This window comes from Cornus florida, unplaced genomic scaffold (assembly GCF_030987335.1).
Source record: "Cornus florida cultivar Cherokee Brave unplaced genomic scaffold, ASM3098733v1 CherokeeBrave_3.0.0_Hap2_Chr08, whole genome shotgun sequence".
Lineage (NCBI taxonomy): Eukaryota > Viridiplantae > Streptophyta > Magnoliopsida > Cornales > Cornaceae > Cornus > Cornus florida.
The window spans coordinates 92148289-92170984 of NW_026775578.1; the positions used below are offsets into that span (position 1 = coordinate 92148289).

Sequence of the window (22696 nt, forward strand, 5' to 3'; positions counted from 1 at the left end):
CACTTGATTGTACCCCGAGTAACCATCTAGGAAGCAATAGTATTGTTACCCGGCCAATCTTTCTAAGATTTGGTCAATGAAAGGCAATGGAAAATGGTCCTTCCTAGTGACAAAATTCAGCTTTCGGTAATCTATGCAAACACGCCACAAAGTGGCGGTGCGTTTTGAAATGAGATCACCTTTATCATTTTCAACAATTGTGATTCCCGAATTTTTGGGAACCACTTGAGTTGGACTAACCCACTTTGAATCAGAGATAGGATATATGATTCCCGCATCTAGAAGTTTCACAACCTCTTTCATGACAACTTCCTTCATATTTAGGTTCAATATCCTTTGAGCATCCCTAAATGGCCTTTCATCCTCTTCCATGTGTATGCGATGCATACAAATAGAAGGGTCAATGCCTTTTAAGTCAACCACACTCCATCTAATGGCTTCTTTGTTAACTTTAAGCACTTCCAAAAGATCATTCTCTTGGTCATTTTCAAGATTTGACGCAATGATGACCGGAAGAGTCTCTTTTGGGCCTAAGAAAGCATATTTGAGATTGGATGGAAAAGGCTTAAGCTCAAGAGTAGGAGGAGAGATGAGAGAAGGAACTGATGGAGTACTAGAGAGTGAAGGAAGAGGTTCTTTCTTGCTTTTCCAAGGTGGGTAATCCAAAGTGGCCACAGAGTCCATCAAAACATTCACCTCACTTATGGATCCTTCTGTGTCAAAACCATAACTTTCAAACATTTCACAAAGGCACGCCTCAAGAGGGTCCTTAGATAGAATAGAGGGAAGAGTCTCTTCTATGGTTTCATCCAAGACATCCACTAGGAAACACTCGTCTTCATCTGTGGGATGTTGACTCGCATTGAAAACATTAAGTTTAACCATCATGTTGCCAAAAGAGATGTCCATAATGCCGGTTCTACAATTAATGGTGGCATTTGGAGTGGCAATAAATGGTCTTCCTAGGATAACCGGAAAGTGATTGGTAAGATTAGGGACTGGCTCATTATCAAGTACCATAAAATCAACCGGAAAATAAAATTTGTCAACCTTAATCAAGATGTCCTCAACAATTCCCCTCGGTTTCTTAATTGATCTATCGGCTAGTTGGATTACTACCGATGTTGGCTTCAAGTCCCCTAATCCTAATTGCAACTAAACAGAGTATGGAATGAGATTGATAGTTGCACCTAAATCAAAGAGAGCTCTACGAATCTCTTAGTTTCTAAGAACACAAGAAATGGTCGGATCACTCGGATCCTTGAACTTAGGAGGAGTGTTAAACAGAATGATGGAACTCACTTGTTCCGTTAAAAGCACTTTCTTAAGGTTCCTTCCTTTGCTCTTCCTCTTTTGTGTGCACAAGTCCTTCAAGAACTTTGCATATGGTGGAATTTGCCTAATTGCATCTAGAAGAGGAAGATTGATTTTTACTTGTTTAAACGCTTCCATCATATCATGAATTTTTCCTTCTTGTCTCCCAAATGATGAAGTCTCTCTCAAAGCATGAGGAAATTGAGCTTTTGGCTCTTAAGACTTCTCTAATTGGGGAGATGATAATGAAGATGATGGAATGTCCTTTTTGGAACCACTAGCATCCAAGGGAGTAAGAATAGAATTTTGAATGGGATGGATGCAACCACTAGGTTGTGTCAATTCACTATCCTCCTTAGGTACCTCTACCTTATTATCCACTTTCCTACCACTCCTCAAGGTAGTAATAGCTTTAACTTGCTCATTTCCAGAAAATTCCGATGAAGGACTTGTTTGTGCCATAAATTGTGTAATGACCCGGATTTTCACGGATATTTTTTTTCCGTTGTCTTTCCTTTCTGAGTTCAGTTCCTCTTTGCTTAGTGTCGTCTCGAGTACTCTTGAGTGATTTTTGAGACTCTTTTATATGGATTGACAACTTCCTTTGAGGACCGAGTCGTTTCCGCATTTTTTGTTTTTTGACACTATTCACTTTTCGTCATTTTCCCTATTTCGTCATTTTCCCTATTTTGTCTTTTCCCCGTTTGACACTTTGTTGGCGTAACCACACTTCTTGTGTTCGAAGTTGGTTTTTGACTTCTTGTATCTCCATCTTGAGTGGTTTCCACGAAATACGTATCTTTACTTTCGCAAGAAAGTACTCTAGTTGCTTCATGTGTCCATAGGGGCATGGATGCAAAGTTCTTTGAAATTATTTTCTTTTCTTGGGGTATTTTTCGTAAATATCTTTTGAATTTATTTTATTTTAGGGGTTTTTAAGAAAATATTTTTGGAAGATATTTTCATTCTGGGCCATAAGTGCAGTTTTCACTTTTTAGAGGGGCACAATGGCCATTGTGCAATTAATGAAAGTAATTGCAAAATGTCTTATTTTGAGCCTGGATCCTCATACGGGATTCATTTTCATCTTTCGTCTAGTTGTGTACTCTTGGAATTTCCTCCTGGTCGATGTTTTTCAGTTTCAGGGTTTCTAGCTCTAGTTTGTGCCAAACTTATTTTGGGCATAACTTTCTGCTCAGGACTCAGTTTATGATGCTGTTTCTTCCGTTGTTCATATTTTATCATTTTGAATCTTTTTCGTTCACAAAGTTTTGTCATTTGAGCGCGTCTGCTCAAATTTTACTTTTTCAGACCCGGCGAGGCCCGTTCGGGGCACTTTTTGAGATTTCTATAAAAGGGGGGTGAGATATTTCATTTTTCATCTTCTCCCCTCTTCATGCACGAACTGGAGCTCCCATGGAAGCCCAAGGGGTGCTGCCACCTTCTCTCTCCTCTTTTGAGCTTCATTCCTTCGTCAGAATATAGAAAGGCCTTTGCGTTTAGTGTTCGTGTTGACTATGCGCTTCTTTCATCCTTATTAGAATCCATTTCTGACCATTCTTCAAGTTTGGATTTGAAGTCAAGTTGTGATTTTGATGGGGCTTCCTTGGGGGTTATGTGCACGGTGTAGTCCCCGACAAAACCTAGAAGTTTCGTCGGATTCGGAGCGGTTTCCATTTGGTGGCTTTTGAGATTTTCATCTCAAATTGAGGTAGGAAATGTTTTAGGATTTTATATGTGTTTTATTAAGTGTTTCTCATGATTATACAACTTATATGTATGCCTTGTATCAAATTTAGAAAGTTAGTAATTTTTATTTCTTTGTATAAGATTTAAAATTCATGATGATATATAACTTTGATTTGAATTGTGGCATGCTAGAAAATCATGTTTTAATATGTTTGTTAACATATATTAAATTGGTATTGATTGAATAAAAATTGCATATTTTATTATCTTTTGTGAAAGATTAAATCCCATGGTCGTACCTTGCATGAAATTGACTTGTGATATGCTTTTAAATTATGTCTTGGCATGTTGTTTAACATACTTTAATTTGAGAGCATTTGGACAAGTATGAAAATCTAGAGATTTTAATTAAAATGATTAATTAAAATCTAATTAAGGGTTCCATTAGCCTAATTAAGTGTTTAACTTGATATTTGTGATAATTATGACTTATGTTCTAGCATATGTTAATTTGGAACCATTTGATGTTGTTTTAGAAGTTAGGGATTTGATTATCATGATTTAATTAAATTCCACTTTATTGTTCTTATGGCTTAATCGAGTTTTGATGTGGTGTATGTAATGATCATGCTATATTGCTTATCATGTATTAATTAGAGGCCATTTGATTGAGATTTGAAACCTAGGGAATTTAATTAGTTTATTAATTAAATTCCGTTTCTATTATATTATTGATTAACTCATGTATTTGACATTGATAGTATGTTTAAAGTATGACTTTTGACTTATAATGGATTTATGAGTTATGTTTGAATATTGGATTATATTGTTATAACACGTAACGAATCGCGCTCTGAAGATTCGATATGTGATGTTATTATAGCGCATAACGAATCGCGCTCTGAAGATTTGACATTGTCATTCTATAGTTGTTGTGGATTTAGAGCATGTGTTGTGTGGTTATAACCTACTTGTGCATGAAGGTAGTTTCGTGTACTGTTTAATATGTATATAAGTTGTTAACTTATTTATTTTGGAGTCTTGGGACATTGGTACTGTGATATGGCTAAAGTTCGGCTTTAGTGCGGGAGGTATGAGTTCTCCCCAATTGAGATAGTGCACACTAGGGTGGTCTTCCCAGCAGGTTAATGCCCGGAATAACCAATTTGTTCTTGGTTTAGTCCGAGACGTGATGTCCAAGTCTTCCACTATTTGTTTTCGCATTCAATTCCAAGTTTGCAATCATGTTTATATTGTGACTTGTGGTTTTGGCTATCGGCGATTTGATGTTGTTAAGTACATCTATACTAAATTGTTATATTTAGTTGACTTAATACTTTTAGATTTCTAGTTGATAATTACAGAATCTATGTCTTGATGTGTGGTATTAGATATTCTAATTATGCTAAATTGTTATATTTAGTTGATGTTGCATTTTAGACTTTAAGTTGATAACCTTGAGAACCACTATGCCGTTGTTTTGTGTAAGCATGCTCCTATGTTGTTGCTTTGTGTAAGCATGACCCTATGTTGTTAAAATTGCATGAATGAGGTGATTGATGCTAGAAATGATCTTAGGTAGCTAAGATGATCCTTGAGTCTCACCTTGACATAGACGTTAGGTGAAATGAACCACAATAATTAAATCATGCAACTTGTAAAACTTTAGGTCGATGCATGCTCATTTCCTACGAGTAGCTTTATGTTACTCACCCCTACGATACTGGGGTATATTTCAGGTACAAGATACAAGATTGGAGATTGCAATTGCTTGGGTGATTTGCTCAGTTGAGCTTCTTTAGAAGCATTCTTGTTCACATGCAAGTGTTAGCATGCTCATGATTTGTCTATGAAATGTAATTTTTCTAACTTGGAGGTTTGACATGTCAAATATTGTAAATGTATTGTAATGAGGCCATAGGCCATTGTAGAACATCTATTTTATCATATTACATACACTTGCATGCTCACTTTGGCAAACAATACCTTCCTTGATGAAACAAAAACCTAAAGTTGCATATATATATTTTTTGACCCTATTCTGTTACAGGGGCATTTTGGGTATTTCAAAAATGATTTTTTTTTTCATTTTTTCTCGCTAGTCACGTAGAAAACTTGATTTTGAGGGGGGTTTCCTTTTTGTGTTTTTCCAGAAAACATCATCTTAGCCCTCAAAAATCCATTTATTTCCAGAAAATCTGTGCTGCCAGGTTTTGGAAATTTTTAGTACAAATGTAGTTGGTACTATTCATCGACTTTTTTTTGAAAATCGTCATGACTGATCCAAAACTTCCGGAGGTCTTGTGAGTGTATTTTAAGATTGTATTTTCAATTTAGGCAATTTATAAACCTCCCGAAGCCCTATTTCCAAAACTTGGGCAGTAGCTCGAATTGGTTTTTTTTCTCTTGACTTGATTTTCTTGGGGGCATTCCTGGCATTTTACAATGCATTTTTTTTGTTTTCGTCCACAAAAAGGGTAGAAAACTTGATTTTAGGGGGGGTTTCTTCTTTGAGTTTTTCCAAAAAAATCCGTTTAGATGTCCATTTTTACTCTCAGTTGCAGCAGTGGTGGGTTGTCCTCGTCGGGCTGCCACGACATCATTTTTGTTTTTGATCTTTCTCCTTCGTCCGAACTCTGAATGATGAAATTCTTTAGTCCATTATGATTAATTTTTTATTGTCCTTCCAGCGGTGTGCTCGATAGCACTTGAATCCACTTTTTGCAATTGGATCATTTTGCCCCTAGGTTTTTTTTGTCCGTTTTTGAAACGACACTTCTGCATTTGTTTCCTTTGGGTTCCGTGACCTCATTGAGGGTCACATTGGTGTCTTAAAGACGCATTGTATCTCTAGAGACCGTTGTTTCACCTTTCGCTTCCGTATTTCGAATCCATTATTGGGTCATCTTTTGGTCATCACTGACGCACCGGGTTTACAAAACTTGGGCCATCACAAATTGCCCCTTAGGATTGGTCTCAGTTTGACTAGACAACTTACCTTTCTCTCTCACATTTAAAGAATTAGCTAATTGCCTGATTTGAGCTTCAAGCTTTGCAATTGATTGAGAGTGAGAATGAAACAATTGATTATCTTTTCGAAGATCACCTAAGGCTTGCAAGACCTTGTCCTCAAAAGCGGGACTCTTAGGAGGCGTTTGATTTGGATTAGAGTAGGATTGAGAATTTGATGCTTGAGGATGAGAGTAAGATTGAGAATTTGATGCTTGAGGATGAGAGTATTGATTCACATTCTGAGGATAGAATGAAGGACGGTAACCTTAAGAATTCTGATTTTGATTTTGGAGATGAAGGGGAACATACTTTGCTTGGTAACCTTGAGTTTGAGGAGGGTTTGCACTGTCTCCTTGATTTCTCCATGCAAAGTTTGGATGATTTTTCCACCCCGGATTGTAAGTATTGGAATAAGGGTTGTTCCCTTGATGAATGAAAGCTGCATTTGCTTGTTCTTAAGACTCACTTGGTATGATTTATCCAAGAGGACAATTTGAAGTATGGTGAGTGTAACTAGAACAAGTCATGCACATTTCATTGGAAGAATGAGAATAAGATTGAATTGTCGGACCTTAATTCAAAAGGAATTTATCAAATCTTTGAGTAAGATTTTTGACCTCGGTGGCAATTTCCATGGAAGAGTATTTGATTTAGAGCTTTCTTGCCTCCCATATTTGCTAGGTGACCATCCCTAGAAGATGAAGATCTATGCATTGAGTTTTCACTCATTTTTTCGAAAAGAAGCCAAATTTTATTTTCATTTCTTTCTATGTAGCTTCCGCCACAAAAAGCATCAACAATGCCCTTATTGGTATTAGATAAACTTGAAAAGAAACATTGAACTAATTGCCACTTAGGAATGTCATGATGTGGACACTTCCGTAACAAGTCATTCAAACATTCCCATGCTTTATGAAGGGGTTCTCCTTCTTCTTGTTTAAATTCACGAATGGAAGTTCTCATTGAATCGGTTCGACTCGCGGGATAGTACTTTTTTAGGAACTCTTATTGCAATTATGCCCAAGAGGTGATTGTATTTGACCGCAAGTTGTTAAACCAATATTTAGCTTTATCCCGAAGAGTGAAAGGGAAAAACTTCATTTTTAGGACTTCTTCTGGAACATCTGTGATTTTCACGGTGGAACAAACTTCCAAGAACTCATCTAAATGTTTATAAGGCTCTTCATTGCTCAACCGATAGAAAAGGGGGCATATGTTAATGGTGGAAGCCTTAATCTCATAATGATGAGCACAGAAATTTGGCAATTGAATAGAAGTGGGTGTATTATATTGATTTGAAGTATAACGATCCCTAAAGACCATTGGAGGATTGAAAGGATTGAGAGGAGTATATGGCATTTAACCTTGCTGATGATATGCCATTTGGCCTTGTTGAGGGTATGCCATTTGAACATATTGTTGTTGTTGCTCACCAATTGGGGGAACAACATTTGGCCTTGGCATCCCTAGATTAATTTGTTGCACCGCATGATTGATTGTTCGTGGCATTCCCAAGGGTGGATGCACACCTTGAGGATCCACAATATGAACTTGTGGTAGGTGGTGCACACTGTTATGATCCACATAACCAAGATTTACACTGGGATCTTCAATTGGATCTATTGGGTCTTCTATTAAAGGTGATGGAAAATTAAAATTTGGAAGATTAGGATGACTATCCCTAGTACTACCTCTTAAACGCCAAAGGGAAACTTCGAGATTTTGATTTACAGGAGCAATAGGACGATTAAGTGATCTACGACCATGCATGCACTAGAATAAGTCAACACACCAACACTTCAAGTTTTCAACCTACACATACGATGTTCCCAAACTCCTCAATAATATCAATACACTTAAAACAATTAAATGCCTCCATACAGGCCGATGCCTTCTACAAGAAGGTATGTTTGGACTTAAAAATAAAACAATTCAAATTAAGCCTCCAATTGGGCTGTCCAAAGCATGCAAGATGGTAAACAATTAAAGTACTAAATTTAAAGAGAACTTACAGATGGTCCTTAAGCAACTTCAATTTTTTTAATTGCTTCTAAGTCCAGTGTTTGCTCCACTTTGCTTCAAGTACCTAATTGATAAGTCAAATTAGAAAATTAAAATTAAAATGACTTAAAAGTAAATAATCAACAAAGAATTAATGTCTAATTCAATTCTTTCAAAAACCGTTTGATCCCCGGCAATGGCGCCAAAACTATGATACGACCTAGCGTGTGCACAAAATAATGCACAACCCTTTAGGTTTAGAATTAATGTCAAGTGGGTATCATATTTTATAATTTATAAAACCACTAAACACTTATGCTATGGAGTATGAAGTGAGCAGGGATCGTCCCAAGAGATCTAAACAATTATAGGTTTTCCAGAATTGAATTCTTATTTAGTACTTATGTAATTGATAAAAAGGTTTGGTTTTGTGATTAGACTAATTTTAAGCTAAATGATTGTAATAAAATAATGGAGTTTAAAAGATTAAAAAGAGACTTAGGGTGTAGGATTCACCACTAAGCACATTCCCTAACTCACTATCTTTCAACTAATTGGGGAAATAAAATGTATAATCTAATGTGGCTAACAATTGCAATGAAAAGTATGAAACATTAATTTAAAGCTTGAATCATTTACCTAATGACAATTAACTAAGTGTAAATCAATTCACCAATTCAAAGCATGGTCCATCAATTTAATTAACAATTTCAACTCACATTAATCTAGAGGATAATGTAAATTATGGCAACAATCATGGAAATCAAACACAAACATGGATTGTCTACTTACTTAAGAACGAAAGTGCAATTAAACTAATTAAGTCTGAAATTAACTAAATTCAACAAGAACTTAACATAATTAAACTAATTGTGTAGTGCAATCCATCTAGTAGAAGCAAATTCCATCAAATTAGAACACAATAACATCAAATTAATACAATGCATAGCCATCACATGATTCAATTCACAAATAAATCAAGTGTAAAAATTAATTATTAATCAAAAACATATAAGACAATATGAAATTGATATAGATAATCAAATGAAAGAATTAATATATATCTTAAGGCTATAACAAAAATTACATAAATTAATCCCCAAAAGTCAAGAGTTAAGAATTAGTTTACATGCTTAGGGTTTATCCAACCCTAAGTTGAAGAATCAGCCACTCATGGTTGATGGAGTTGAAGACAGAACAATCTCCATCCTTGGATTCATCATCTCTGAGCTTTTCTTCCTAACCCTACCCTGTTCTTCGTTTTCCTCTTTTGCGTTTTCTAGAGAGAACATAATAATACGATACAGAAAAAATAAAACCTAAAAGCCTCCTTTAATTAATAAATTAAAAACTCCTTAAATAAAATAAAAACTAACCCTAAACTAATGGCTCACTGGGCCTTAAGTAACAAACCCTATTAAAGCCCATAAGTTGCAAAAATAAGCCCAAAATAAGAAAATCCCATAATGTTGCCAGGTACTAGGGGATTGATCCCACAGCCTTGGGGATCGATCCCCTAAGGATCGATCCCCCAGAGTTTGAAATTTCCTTTAAGCCTTATTTAGCTCCTTTTTGACCCCGGGCTAATTGGTTTGCTTCTTCATCTTTGGGAACATCATCAAAGGCCTGAGATTGATCGCTTTTGAAGAATAAACACACTATACGAGCAATGAGCTGCGATCTCTTTTTGCCATTTTCTGAACTTTTTTTGAATGTCTTTTCTTGACTCCAAAAAGGTTTTAGTGAACCAAAATTAGTCCGTTTAAACCTTATTGACCTGAAATTGACAAAAACATAAATTAGAACTAAAACATGAAAATAAAATAGATGCAATGACTAAAATACCCTAGTTTAGGTGCTAAAATGTGCAACATTTAAGCACTGATCATATTTGATTTCATAAATTAGAAGGTGTCTACATTGAAAAAATGTGCTTTTACATTTAATTAATGTATGTGATTTTCATGTGAATATATAGTTATGTTGATATTTTTATCTTGTCTTAGAAATCATATTGACACAATTATACACTTGATTTCCTATAGTGACAATGGGAATGAATTTATGAAATGGTTATATTGGCATGTAATTGAGAATTTATATAGATTATACTTAAGGAAGATGGACCATACTACACCTTTAAATTAATGTAGTTATGTAGATTGTCCATACCAACTGAAGATACTCTATGATAGATAATTGATTTTATGTGCTACAACATATAATTGAAGGACATTGGTAGGCCATACCTAGGGAAAATGGTTCATACCACAACCTAGTTTAGGTGGATGAACCATGCCAACCAAAGATGGTTTATACTTAATCCTGAAATATATGATTTTCTTGTAAATGTTGTGGTTGTTTTATGCTTCTACACATCATTTTATATATATAGTTGTGTATCCCCAAGTTGAGTGCAAGTTGACATGTTTATGAGGTTGAGGTGAAGTCAATTCCCTAGCCTTCTCTTTATAAGTTCAATCCATTCTAATCATTTTATTTACTGTTTTTATGCAATTTCAATTCACAGGTTAAGTGGCAAACCAATCAAACTATCATCTCTTTTATCAAGCTAGGAAGTAATTTTACATTTTGGTTGCCATAAACTAGCAATCCTTGTGGGTAGACAACCCCTTACTATAGCATTATTCTACATTGACTTGTGTTATTGTTATAAGTGGTATTTTTAAAGTGGTACACATTTGTAGCCCATCAACTTTTGGCGCCGTTGCCAGGGATTGCAAACGATTTTGTAATCAAAGTTAAAAAAATTGCTTTATGTTTGATTGTATATATATTTTTATGTTTTTGATGTTTTTGTGTTACTAGGGACTAAAGACTTTCCAAGTGATTTAATTGCAAAATTTGAAGTCTTAAAGACTTTAGGTAAGTTTTTGAAGTTTCTAGTTTATTCGTTGTTTGTCCTTATCGAGGCTATTGCAATTCCCTGTTTTATTCAGAGCATAGGTCCTTGTCATGGCCAATTTAATCTATTTTCATTATTGTAGAATTAAGGAGAAATGGATCAATGTATGTAGATGTATTAGTGAAGGGTTGTTGTGATTGTTGTGTTTGTTAGTTGATGGTAGGTCGTAGATCATCGTCTCTATCACATCTTGAGGAACCAATTAATATTACTTTACTTGAAAGGGCTCTTAGGCAACGAAGACGGAACCTTAGGGATCCCGAAGCTATAAGAGAACTTGAAAATGAAGTAGACAATATGGCTAATGAACATTATAATCTCGAAAATGTTAATGCTGAAAATGAAAATTTAGTGCCAATGACTCTTAGGGATCACTTTGTACCCTCCACATATATATCTCTATCATGCATTGTCATACCTAATGTTGAGGCTCATCATTATGAGATCAAATCTACCACAATTCAAATGCTTCCAATCTATCATGGGTTTGAAAATGAGGACCCTTACAAACAGGTTTTTGGAAATCTGCTCCACCATCAAGATGAGGGACTTCCCCCAAGATGCACTTCATATACTTCTTTTCCCATTTTCTTTGAAAGATAGAGCAAAATATTGGTTGAACTCTCTTGTTGCAAATTCCATCACTTTGTGGGTCCAATTACAACAAAAGTTTCTTAAAAAGTACTATCATGTGAGTAAGACCAACCAAATGCGTCGATCCATTCTTAGTGTTTTCCTAAATTGATGGGGAAATATTCTATGAGACATAGGAAAGACTTCAAGATTTTCTGAGGAAATGTCTGCACCACCAAATTCCTAAGTGGCAATTCGTGCAAGCCTTCTATGATGGTTTAACAGAACCACATAGACAATTAATTGATTCTTCATGTGGGGCTATGTTCATGTCCAAAAATCCAGATGATGTATGGACTCTACTTGAGAACATAAGCAAAGTTTCTATGCAACATAGTTCTCGTAGAGCTTCTACTTCTAACGTGGTGAAACCCTCAAATCCGTGCCAACCACGAACTCTTAGGGAAGAATCTTCTCAAGTGGATGCCATAACCCACAAAGTTTTTCAGCTTGTAGCACCACATCTCTCATCTTCTCAAAATTCTTCATCCAATGCTATGTGTGCGCATTGCACAAACACTTTTCATAATGTGGAAGATTGCCCCACACCGGAGCAATTTTCTAAAGGTATGCCAGAACAGGCCAATGCCATGTTCTCTCGTCCTGGAAATAATTCTTATTCCAATACATACAATTCAGGTTGGAGAGATCATCCAAATTTCTCGTGGAGGCAACAAGCCCCACAAAATTCATCATTTCAAGGTTATGGGCAATCAACTTAGTCTAATTCTCAGCCCATGAACCGTCCATTCCAAGCTTCTTCAAGCTACCACTCTCTTTCCTATAATGCAAGTTCTTCTAATCAAAATCATGTTCCTTCTCAACAGTCCTAATTGGATGAGCTAGTAAACTCTAATAAGTAGTTAATAACTACCATTAGTGGTATACAATCAACTTTACAATTGGTTAGTACTCATTCTCAATCAATAGCCAACATTGAAACCCAACTGGGACAATTGCCTAATTCTATGAGTCTACTTCACAAGAGGGACACAGGAAAATTTCCAGCTTAACCTGTGGTGAACTCGAAAGGGCAATATATGATTGATGAAATCACTCCTCCGAGTGGATCAAATCTTGAGCAAGTTCAAGCAATCACCACACTTAGGAGTGGAAGAATTGTGGACAATAAGGTTGATGAAAAAACTGAAACTCTTACTTCTAAGAATTCAAGTTCTTCATCCGAAAATCTGAAAGTTAGTCCAGAAATTGCAAATCCACCAATCCCAAATGTTGAGACATCTTATGAGCCCAAGGCTCTTTTTCCTCAACGTCTCATACAGTCCACACACTTTGGGAAAAAGGGCGATAAAATTCAGGAAATGTTTGAAGTCTTTAAGCAAGTAAATATTAGCATTCCTCTCCTTGATGCCATTAAACTAATTCTACCTCATGCAAAATTTCTTAAAGATTTGTTCACTAAAAAATGCACTTCTAAGAGCAATATTCCTAAGAATGTGAGGTTAACTGAACAAGTAAGTGCTTTCATTCAACATAATACACCTCCGAAGTTTAAGGATCCGGGTGCCCCGACAATCTCGTGTGCCATTGGAGATAATGAGATAGAAAAGACCCTCTTTGATTTAGGATCAAGTGTAAATCTGATTCTTTACTTAGTTTACTTGCAACTTGGTTTAGGAGAACTAAAATCCACTTTGGTTGTCTTGTAACTGGCGGATAGATCCGTAAAACAACCTCGTGGTATCATTGAGGATGTACTCATCAAGGTGGACAACTTCTACTTTCCAGTAGACTTTGTGGTCTTAGATACTAAACCGGTCCATAATCCAATAAAACATATTCCTGTGATCCTTAGTCGGCCTTTCTTAGCCACGGCTAATGCTTCCATTAATTGCCGAACCAAGGTGATGGATATTTCTTTTGGAAATATGAAGGTGAAGCTCAACATCTTTAGTGCTTCTCAACATCCTCAAAGGGAATATGAGTGTTTCTCTCTTGACATTATCAATGAAATGGTTGAAGAATATCTCCCATATATTTTAGGGTAAATTACACCGACACCCCCTGAGGTTAAGTCATATTTCAGCTATATGAAAATTTTGGTTTTAACTTTCACTTACACCCCAAATTGCTTTTAGAACTCTGACACATGTGAATTGACCTATTTACCCTCACTTCTTTCAATATAATTTAATACAAAATTTCTACAAACTAAAATGGCAGAAATACCCTTATGTAATACTAATATTCCAAATCAGTATTTCTCTTCTCTTTCATCTATCTAAAAAATGGGAAGCAGCCGCAGCACATCACCATCGCCTCCCCTTCCATTGTCATTCAAGTCACTATCGCCATCACATGTTCCAAAACACACACTCCCTCTCCCAGTCAAAGTTCTAAAGCACCTTCCTAACAATCACCACACCACACCACAGAATGATCCGATGACCATTGACGTAATTTCCGGTGGCGGTGGCAGTGACAACAATCTGCAACAATGATGACGACACACCACACCACACCACAAAAATGATCCGACAATCATCGACGCAATTTCCAGCGGCGGCGGCGGCAGCAGTGACAACAATCTGCAATAACGATGATGATATGTGGCAGCGGCAACGATTCGCCGCAATGATGACGATTTACAACACGACAGCTGCAATGATGATCATTCCACGATCGACGATAGCAGTGTATGGTTTTCGATGCTCTGTTCCACATCTACGGTAGTATTGGCGTCAGGATCAACAATCATGATTCTTTAGAGATTTGAAATCGATGAGATATTTTTGGCAATCGAGAAGTACCGGAGATAGGGATTGCGGTCGCCAGTGGTGGCACTGCAATCTACGAAATTCATGGTCGGCGATAGTAGCGGCGGGGCAATTCGTTCCTTACCGTCTGGTTGTCTTCATCCCTATCGCTATCATCGCCATTTTCCTCTATTCCCGGATCAGTTTATTGATTAATGTCTGAGCTCCGCTTCGAACGATTGCTTCAAGTAATGGGATGATGACGGAAGGAGATGGGCTCCCTGTCAACGATGGTTATGGCGTTGGTTATTGGCGATAACGAGCTGTAGGCTTGGTTTGGGAACGTATAGTGAGATAGATTGGCTTTTAGTTGGGTTTTGCAGTTTTGGGTTTTGTTTTGGGTAGGAGTTATGGTGATAGAGGTATTGGGTGGGACAGTGGTGATCGAGGTGTTAGGTGGCGGCGATGGAGGTGTAGGATTGGGCAGTGGCGATGTTTAGTGGTGATGGAGCTTATGTTGGGTAGTTTTGTCAAAAAAAAAATATTTAAACAATCTTTTCCAAGTCAACAACGGGTCAAATGGATAGGATAGTCATTTAACACCTCAAAATACTAAAAATTGATATTTTTTTAATATTTGGGGTATAAGTGAAATACTAAACCACTCTTTCAAATATGAGTGAAAATTAAAACCAAAATGTTCATATAGGTGTAATATGACCCAACTTCAGGGGGTCTCTGTGTAATTTACCCTTTATTTTAAGTCAATATCCTCTTGAAACTTACTTGGCTCATTTTGACTTCAAAAATTATGATATTGATCAATCCATTCATGAAGTCAACTCTTTGCTTGATACCAATGTAATCTTGGACTTTTCATTTTGGAAAGTGCTAAATGAACCTCTTCCATTAATTTCTAGTACACCTCTCGTTCCTTTACTGAAATCTCAACCTCAACTTGAGTTAAAGCCATTCCTGGTTAATCTCAAGTATATATTTCTTGGTATAAACAAAACTCTTCCTATCATCAATGCATCGGATCTTTCCAAAGACCAAGAAAACAGCCTTTTAGCGGTGCTACAAGAGTACAAAGAAGCTATTGGTTGGTCGATTGCTGATTTAAAAGGAATTGACCCCTCCATTTGCATGCACCGCATTCTTTTAGAGGAGGACGTCAAACCTTCCCGAGAGGTGTAGCAACGGTTGAATCCTAACATGAAGGAGGTTGTCATGAAAGAGGTAATTAAGCTATTAGATGCGGGGATCATCTACCCCATCTCAGACAGCAAGTGGGTAAGCCCTACTCAAGTTGCTCCAAAGAAGTCTGGCCTCACCGTTGTTGAAAACTTAGTGGGAGAACTTGTGCCACAACACACCACCACTAGTTGACGTGTGTGCATAGATTACCGGAAACTCAACTCTGCAACTAGGAAAGATCATTTTCCACTTCCATTCATTGATCAAATCCTAGAAAGGTTAGCCGATCAAAGTTACAATTATTTTCTAGATGGTTATTCTGGCTATAACCAAGTGGCTGTAGATCCTCAAGATCAAGAGAAGACCACATTCACTTGTCCTTTTGGAACTTTCGCTTATCGTCGCATGCCCTTTGGGTTATGTAATACACCGGCCACTTTTCAGAAATGTATGATGTCTATATTTTCTAATATGGTCAAAAAAATTCTTGTAGTATTCATGGATGATTTTTCTGTCTTTGGATCATTTTTTGACTCTTGTCTCTATAATCTATCTCTTGTGCTTCAAAAAAGTACGGATACAAATCTGATCTTAAGTTGAGAAAAGAGTCATTTCATGGTACAAGAAGGGATTGTCTTGGGACACATTATCTCTAAAAGAGGGATTGAGGTCGATAAGGTAAAATTTGAATTAATTCACAGCCTTCCTCCTCCCTCTTCGGTGAGACAAATTCAATCTTTTCTTGGCCATACTGGCTTTTATAGCCGTTTCATCAGATATCTCAACCTTTATGCCATCTTCTTGCCAAGGATACTAATTTTAACTTTGATGAAGCATGTTTGGAAGCTTTTAAGAAGCTCCATTCACTACTCTCTTCTACCCCAATCATGAAACCACTTAATTAGTCTCTTCCCTTTGAGATCATGTGCGATGCATCCGATTATGCATTAGTAGTTGTTTTGGGCTAGTGTATAGATAAAACTCCTCATGTCATTTACTATGCTACCAAGACCCTCTCAGATGCTCAAATGAATTCTATAACAACTGAGAAAGAGTTGCTAGCTGTTGTCTATACCTTGGACAAATTTCGTTCATATCTTCTTGGATCCAAGGTCATTGTCTTCACGGATCATGCCGCGTTAAGGCATCTACTTGCAAAGAAAGAGACCAAACCTCGACTCATTCATTGGATACTCTTACTTCAAGAGTTCCACATTGAAATTAAGGACAAGAAAGGAACTGACAATGTGGTCGCAGACCATCTCTCTAGGCTTCTTATTGAGAACATTTTTTATTTTTCTCTAGTTCATGATTCCTTTCTGGATGAGTAACTATTTCAGATTTCTCATATGTCGCCTCCTTGGTTTGCTGACATTGTCAACTATCTTATGGTTGGAAAAATTCCATCTCGATGGTCTAAGCAAAAAAAAGACCGATTCTTCGCTCGAATTAAAATTTTCTTTTGGGAAGACCCAGAACTGTTCAAGTATTTCCCGGATCAAATAATCTGGAGATGCATTCCTGAATCTGATGTCTAAAATATTTTAAAATTCTACCACACTCTTGAATGTGGATGACACTTCAGTGCCAAAAAGACTTCATCTAAAGTCCTTCAAAGTGGATTTTATTGGCCGTCATTATTCAAGGACGCTTACAATTTTTGCAAGTCTTGTACGCGATGCCAAAAGCTTGGGGCCATGTCTAAAAGGGACATGATGCCATTAAACTCAATTCTAACTATCAAAATCTTTGATGTATAGGGAATGGATTTTGTGGGACCATTTCCATCTTCTTATGATTATGTGTATATTTTCCTAGCGGTGGATTATGTATCTAAATGGATAGAGGCTGAGGCAACCACAACCAATGACCACACTGTAGTGGTCCAGTTCATTCAAACGAACATATTCAGTCAGTTTAGTACACCTCAAGCACTTTTAAGTGATGGAGGATCTCATTTCTGCAATCGCTATCTTCGATCCATCCTCCTTAAGTACTCTGTCACTCACAAGGTCGCCACGCCTTACTGTCCGCAATCTAATGGTCAAGTGGAAGTTTCAAATCTAGAAATCAAGCATATCCTTGAAAAGACAGTTAAACCAGACCACAAAGATTGGTCATTACGACTGAACAATGTATTTTGGGCTTACCGAACTATGTTTAAGATGCCAATTGGCATGTCACCATACCGGCTCGTCTACGGTAAGGCATGTCACCTACCGGTTGAATTAGAGCATCGTGTCTTTTGGGCCATAAAAAGGTTCAACTTCAATCTTGATCAAGCCGGCTCTAACAGAAAATTACAGCTCAATGAGCTAAAAGAAATCCGGAATGAGGCTTATGAAAATGCCAAAATTTACAAAGCAAAGACTAAAACATTCCATGACAAGTATATCGTCAATAAGTCTTTTGTTTCGGGTCAAAAAGTTTGGCTTTTCGATTCCCTGTTGCAAGTCTTTCCTGGAAAACTACGTTCACGGTGGGAAGGTCCTTTTCTTATCATTTATGTTTTCCCCCATGCTGTAGTTGAGTTACAAGACCCAAAGAATGGGAATCTTTTTAAAGTCAATGGTCAGCGGCTTAAGCCTTACATTGACAACCTAGTCCCGGTCGAATATGTGGATTCCATCATCTTGAAAAATCCAATTTATAAGGACTAGTTAGATTCCTATATCGTCTAGCTATCGACGTTAAATTTAGCACTTCAAGGAAGTAAATTCTTTCCATTTAAAGCTTCCTTATATCTTTGTTACCGTAAACCAAAAATCTCTAAAAATGGCTAAGTAGAAACTCCACTTTGAATTCTTCAAGAATCATCTAGATTTCCATTCCAGTGGTCATCGTGGGTTTCTATAGTCATATAAAGGTTTTGGTAACATTTTTGGGTGTTTTCAAGTTTATGTCCATAATAAGAGCTGGGCACATTTGCGTTCGGACGCCAATTGCTGCGTCCGAATGCCAGCCCCTGAAGCATCTCGCGTCCGGACACTAACACCTGCTATCTTCCACGTTCGGACGCCACTTCACGTGTCCGGACACTAATCCCTAATACCTTACGAGCTTGAACGCCACTTCATGCGTTCAAACACCATGCCACATATAGCACCCCAGCTCGCGCATCCCACATCACAACGCACATGAATACACTTCGCGTTTGGACGACAGTCTTCGTGTCCAGACGCGAAAGCCCATTAGCAATACCCAAGCCCAGCTTGAGCTTTATAACTTGCTTCCCTTCATTATATCTTTTCACTTCCTCCCTACCATCTTCACACTCTACATCTCCTACCTCCTAACCCTACCTTCCCCGTCTTCTCAAACTCGTTTTTCACCTTCTCCATCTCCGTTATTCATCAAATCTTCATCTTCCATCATCATTATTCCATCATAAAGGGTAAGGTTTAGTTTTCCAAATTGATGTAAGTTCTCGTCTCTTCCATCTTTCAATTCTTGAATATTTCATGGAAATTAGAACTTGATTTTGTGAAGGATTAATCTATTATTTGTGGAATTTTGGTGCTTCCATTCTATTATTTTGGTTAACCTCATTCTAATCTTTACAAGTGTTCTTTACTTTTCAGTCTTGCACACCACGTGTTTGACAAAAGTTCTGAACTAACTTCCTTCACTTAAATGGCTTCTACTTCTGCTTCCAAGCACCCTCGTACTTCTGAGGGATCTTGCATCCATATTTCAGCTATGTCATAGTGTGGTTGATCCTTGCTTAGTCCGTTAGCTCTACAAGAATCTTTCATACAAACCTCAGGAACCAAACAAACTTTCAACTACAATTGATGGCACCATGCTTACATTTACATTGGACGATATTGCACTTGCATTTAGTTGTCCCATTAACTCCGTAGTTGATGTGAACGGTCAGCCTCTCTATGGTCCACTACCGGACATACTTGAATTATTGGATGACCTAGCGGATGTTTTGAAAGAAATCAAACATAGCACTCTCACAAGCAAAGCAAGCACCTCTTCTAAAAGTTTTTTTGTGCCACCCCCATATTTGGTTCATTGAGGTTATATTGATTGCGAATGTTCTTCCAATTGCGAAACCTACGGCACATAATAGTATCATCCTAGATTCTCTATATTCAGAGGAAAATGACTTTTGGTTTTATGTTGCCACTTTGATTATGAATCAAATCTTGAAGGTCTATAACAAAATGATTGTCTGCTAAAAGGAAAGCTCCTTGACTTGGTCTGTGACGACCCTGATTTTTTGGCCAGCGTGTCCTGTGATGAACCGTAAGGATGATCCGATAACGGATCCTAAATGAGGAAGCAAAAACAGAAAACAAGACTCTAAGAAGTCAAAGTGACCTTCCATGAGGTCGTGGGACTTAATGAGAATTGATGCGGAAGCAAAAGATCAAAAATATGACAAATAAGCGCCCAGGGGCAAAATAGTTATTTTTGAAAAAATGTGGATTCGGGTGCCACTGGGCACACCGCTGGAAAGAGAACAAAAAATAATCAGGATGGACTCAAGAATTGCATGATTCGGAGTCCGAACGAAGGAGAAACGGCCTGACGAAGAAAAAAGAGCACTTAAGGTTAAAAGGGTAAACTGGTAATTATCCAAGAAGATCCAGGTGCAACTGATCACATCGTTGGAAAGACAGTGAAAAATTAGTCAAGTTCAAAAAAAAGTTCACTCGATTTGGAGTCCAGACGAGGGAGAAACGAGGGTTTGAAGTTGAGACGTCGCGGCGGCCCAACGAAGGCTATGGCGCACACGGTGCCCATGCACAAGCCCACCGGCGCCCATGCCGGCGCCCGATGGCATGCACATGCTGACAGTAAGAGAAAAAAAATGAGCTACCAGAACTGAGGCTTGAAACGGAGATCAAGACAAGTTCTTCTGGAAAAACACGAAGAAGAAACCCCCCTTAAAATCGAGTTTTCTCTGTGACTCGCTAGAGAATTAAAAAAAAACTCATTGTAAAATGCCCAAAATGCCCCTAGATCAGAACTGGTCAAGAGAGGCAAAAAGCTACTAAAATGCAAACTGGAAGCTGAAACTTCACGAGGGATTTCCGGTACCAAGACAACATTTTCTGAAAAAACACGAAAAAGAAACCCCCCCATAAAATCACTTTTTCTAAGTGACCATATCAAGAACGGAATTTATTTCCCGAAGGAAAACCCTAAAGTGCCCTAAAATCAGATTATGCAACAAAACTTCAAAATAAGTCCATAGGAAGCTCAAAACACAAATGATAAGGTTTTACCGGAAACGACCATGTACGCAAACGTAACTTACCTATTTGGACGTGCTACAATGGTCCATGACTTAAAAATACCATCGATACAAAATCCAACCCCCCAACGGGCAAAAAGGCAAAAATGGAACTTGGAATGAAAACTCGGAATCCAAAAATACAAAACGGGGTCAAATGACCATTTGGCCCTTGGCCACACTTCAAACATGATTTATAAGACCCTATGAAAGAATGAAAACGGAATTCCCATACCCGCTGCAACCATGGTGAGACAATGACTTAGCGTTTTTCAATATTTTCATAATATTTCATGAAGTTAAAAGTTACTTAGGATACAAATTAGATGTCATTGGCCTATGGCCTCATCTCATACATGTCAAATACATTGTAAAGAGTGTACTTATGTACACATTACAAAAATAGAATCAAATTTACACATTTTGACATATAAAGCTATAAATGGCATTTCAAGCTAACATTTACATGAAATGAGAACTTTAAGTCTACAAATCATCCAAGCATGATGTGAATCCCAAATCTTGATCCCGGTACCTGAAAAATATCCCCACTACGTGGGTGAGTAACATAAAGCTACTCGTAGGAGATGAGCATGCATTGACCTAGCATTTTACAATTATATCACCTTAAGGTGAAACATATCAAAGGGGCTCATGCCACCTAACGTCTATATCAAAATGAGACTCAAGGAGCATCCTAAGCTACTCATGCAATTTAAAGTGAACACCAGCATACAAGTATACATGCTCAAGTATACTAAACAATGTTAAACACATTATACAACATACAAGCATACATTTCCAAGTATACTAAACCACATTAAGACAAGTCATGCAATGTCTAAGCATATTTACACAAGTATGCATTTTATATGAAAATCTCATAATTCAAGTATACGAACACAAGTATACTAAGCTAAAAGAGATACGCCTAAAATAAGTATACACGGTACAAGCATACTAAATGAAATCTAAACTCACAGAGCAAGCATATAAGTTCAAGTACACTATATGAGATCTAAATGCACAAAACAAGAATACAGTTTCAAGTATACTAAGTAAGATTCAAATATCCAAAGCAAGCATTAATTCTCAAGCTACAAGTAATCCATGATCAACAACTTGAAATTGAATGCGAAATCAAAGCAGAAAGTCTAGGACATGTGGTCACTAAACCAAGCAAGTGTTTCCGGGTAATTACGACCCACAAGGCACTACCTAGTGCGTACATGCATAAGTTATTCCGGGCAATTACGACCCATAAGGTACTACCTAGTGCGCACTTATGACTTAGAAGACTCTTATCTCCGTCCTAGAGCCAAACCCTAGCCATCACGTGAAATATGTCCTTACAAGCTTTCCAAAATCAATAAGTCCAAAACTTATACAAAAAATCAATAAGTTAGACCAAACTTATACCAAATCCACTAATGCATAAAGCCATATTCCATGCACAAATAAGGTTGAATCCACACAAATCATGTCCTAGAATTCAAGTTTAGATAGCATATGACATGTCAAGCCTCCAATATGCAATTTATACACCAAAACAAGAATATTTTACAACAATTGAACCACATTACCACACTAAGCCACAAGTACTAAATAAGTCCCAATTTAGTAACTAGCTTCCACGGTAAAGAATTGTAATATTCTAACAAGCTGTACACCCACACAAGATATATCTAAACAAGCTATGCAAGTCAATGATATTCTATATCATGCTAAGTCCAATTACCATTTCAAGATGCCTCAAGTACTAATTATACATCAAATTTGTAATATGCTCACAAGGTGATTAAACGGACTACGTTTCAAGGGATTAATAACCTATTACCTCCGATATCAATTTAAGTGACCAACACACTTAAAATAAAATTAATTAAGCTCATTAATTAATTTTTCTCTAGATTTCAATTTAATATATGTTAAAGAACTCACCAAGGCCTACTTTAA

At 37.2% G+C, this 22696-nt stretch overlaps 1 non-coding gene across 1 annotated transcript; it reads left to right on the plus strand.

The window, feature by feature from the left end:
* The first annotated feature begins 6874 nt into the window (after positions 1-6874).
* LOC132272219 (small nucleolar RNA R71) lies at positions 6875-6981 on the plus strand. The gene has a single exon (XR_009469993.1). It is a non-coding gene; the product is annotated as a small nucleolar RNA R71 (small nucleolar RNA).
* The last annotated feature ends 15715 nt before the right edge of the window (positions 6982-22696 follow it).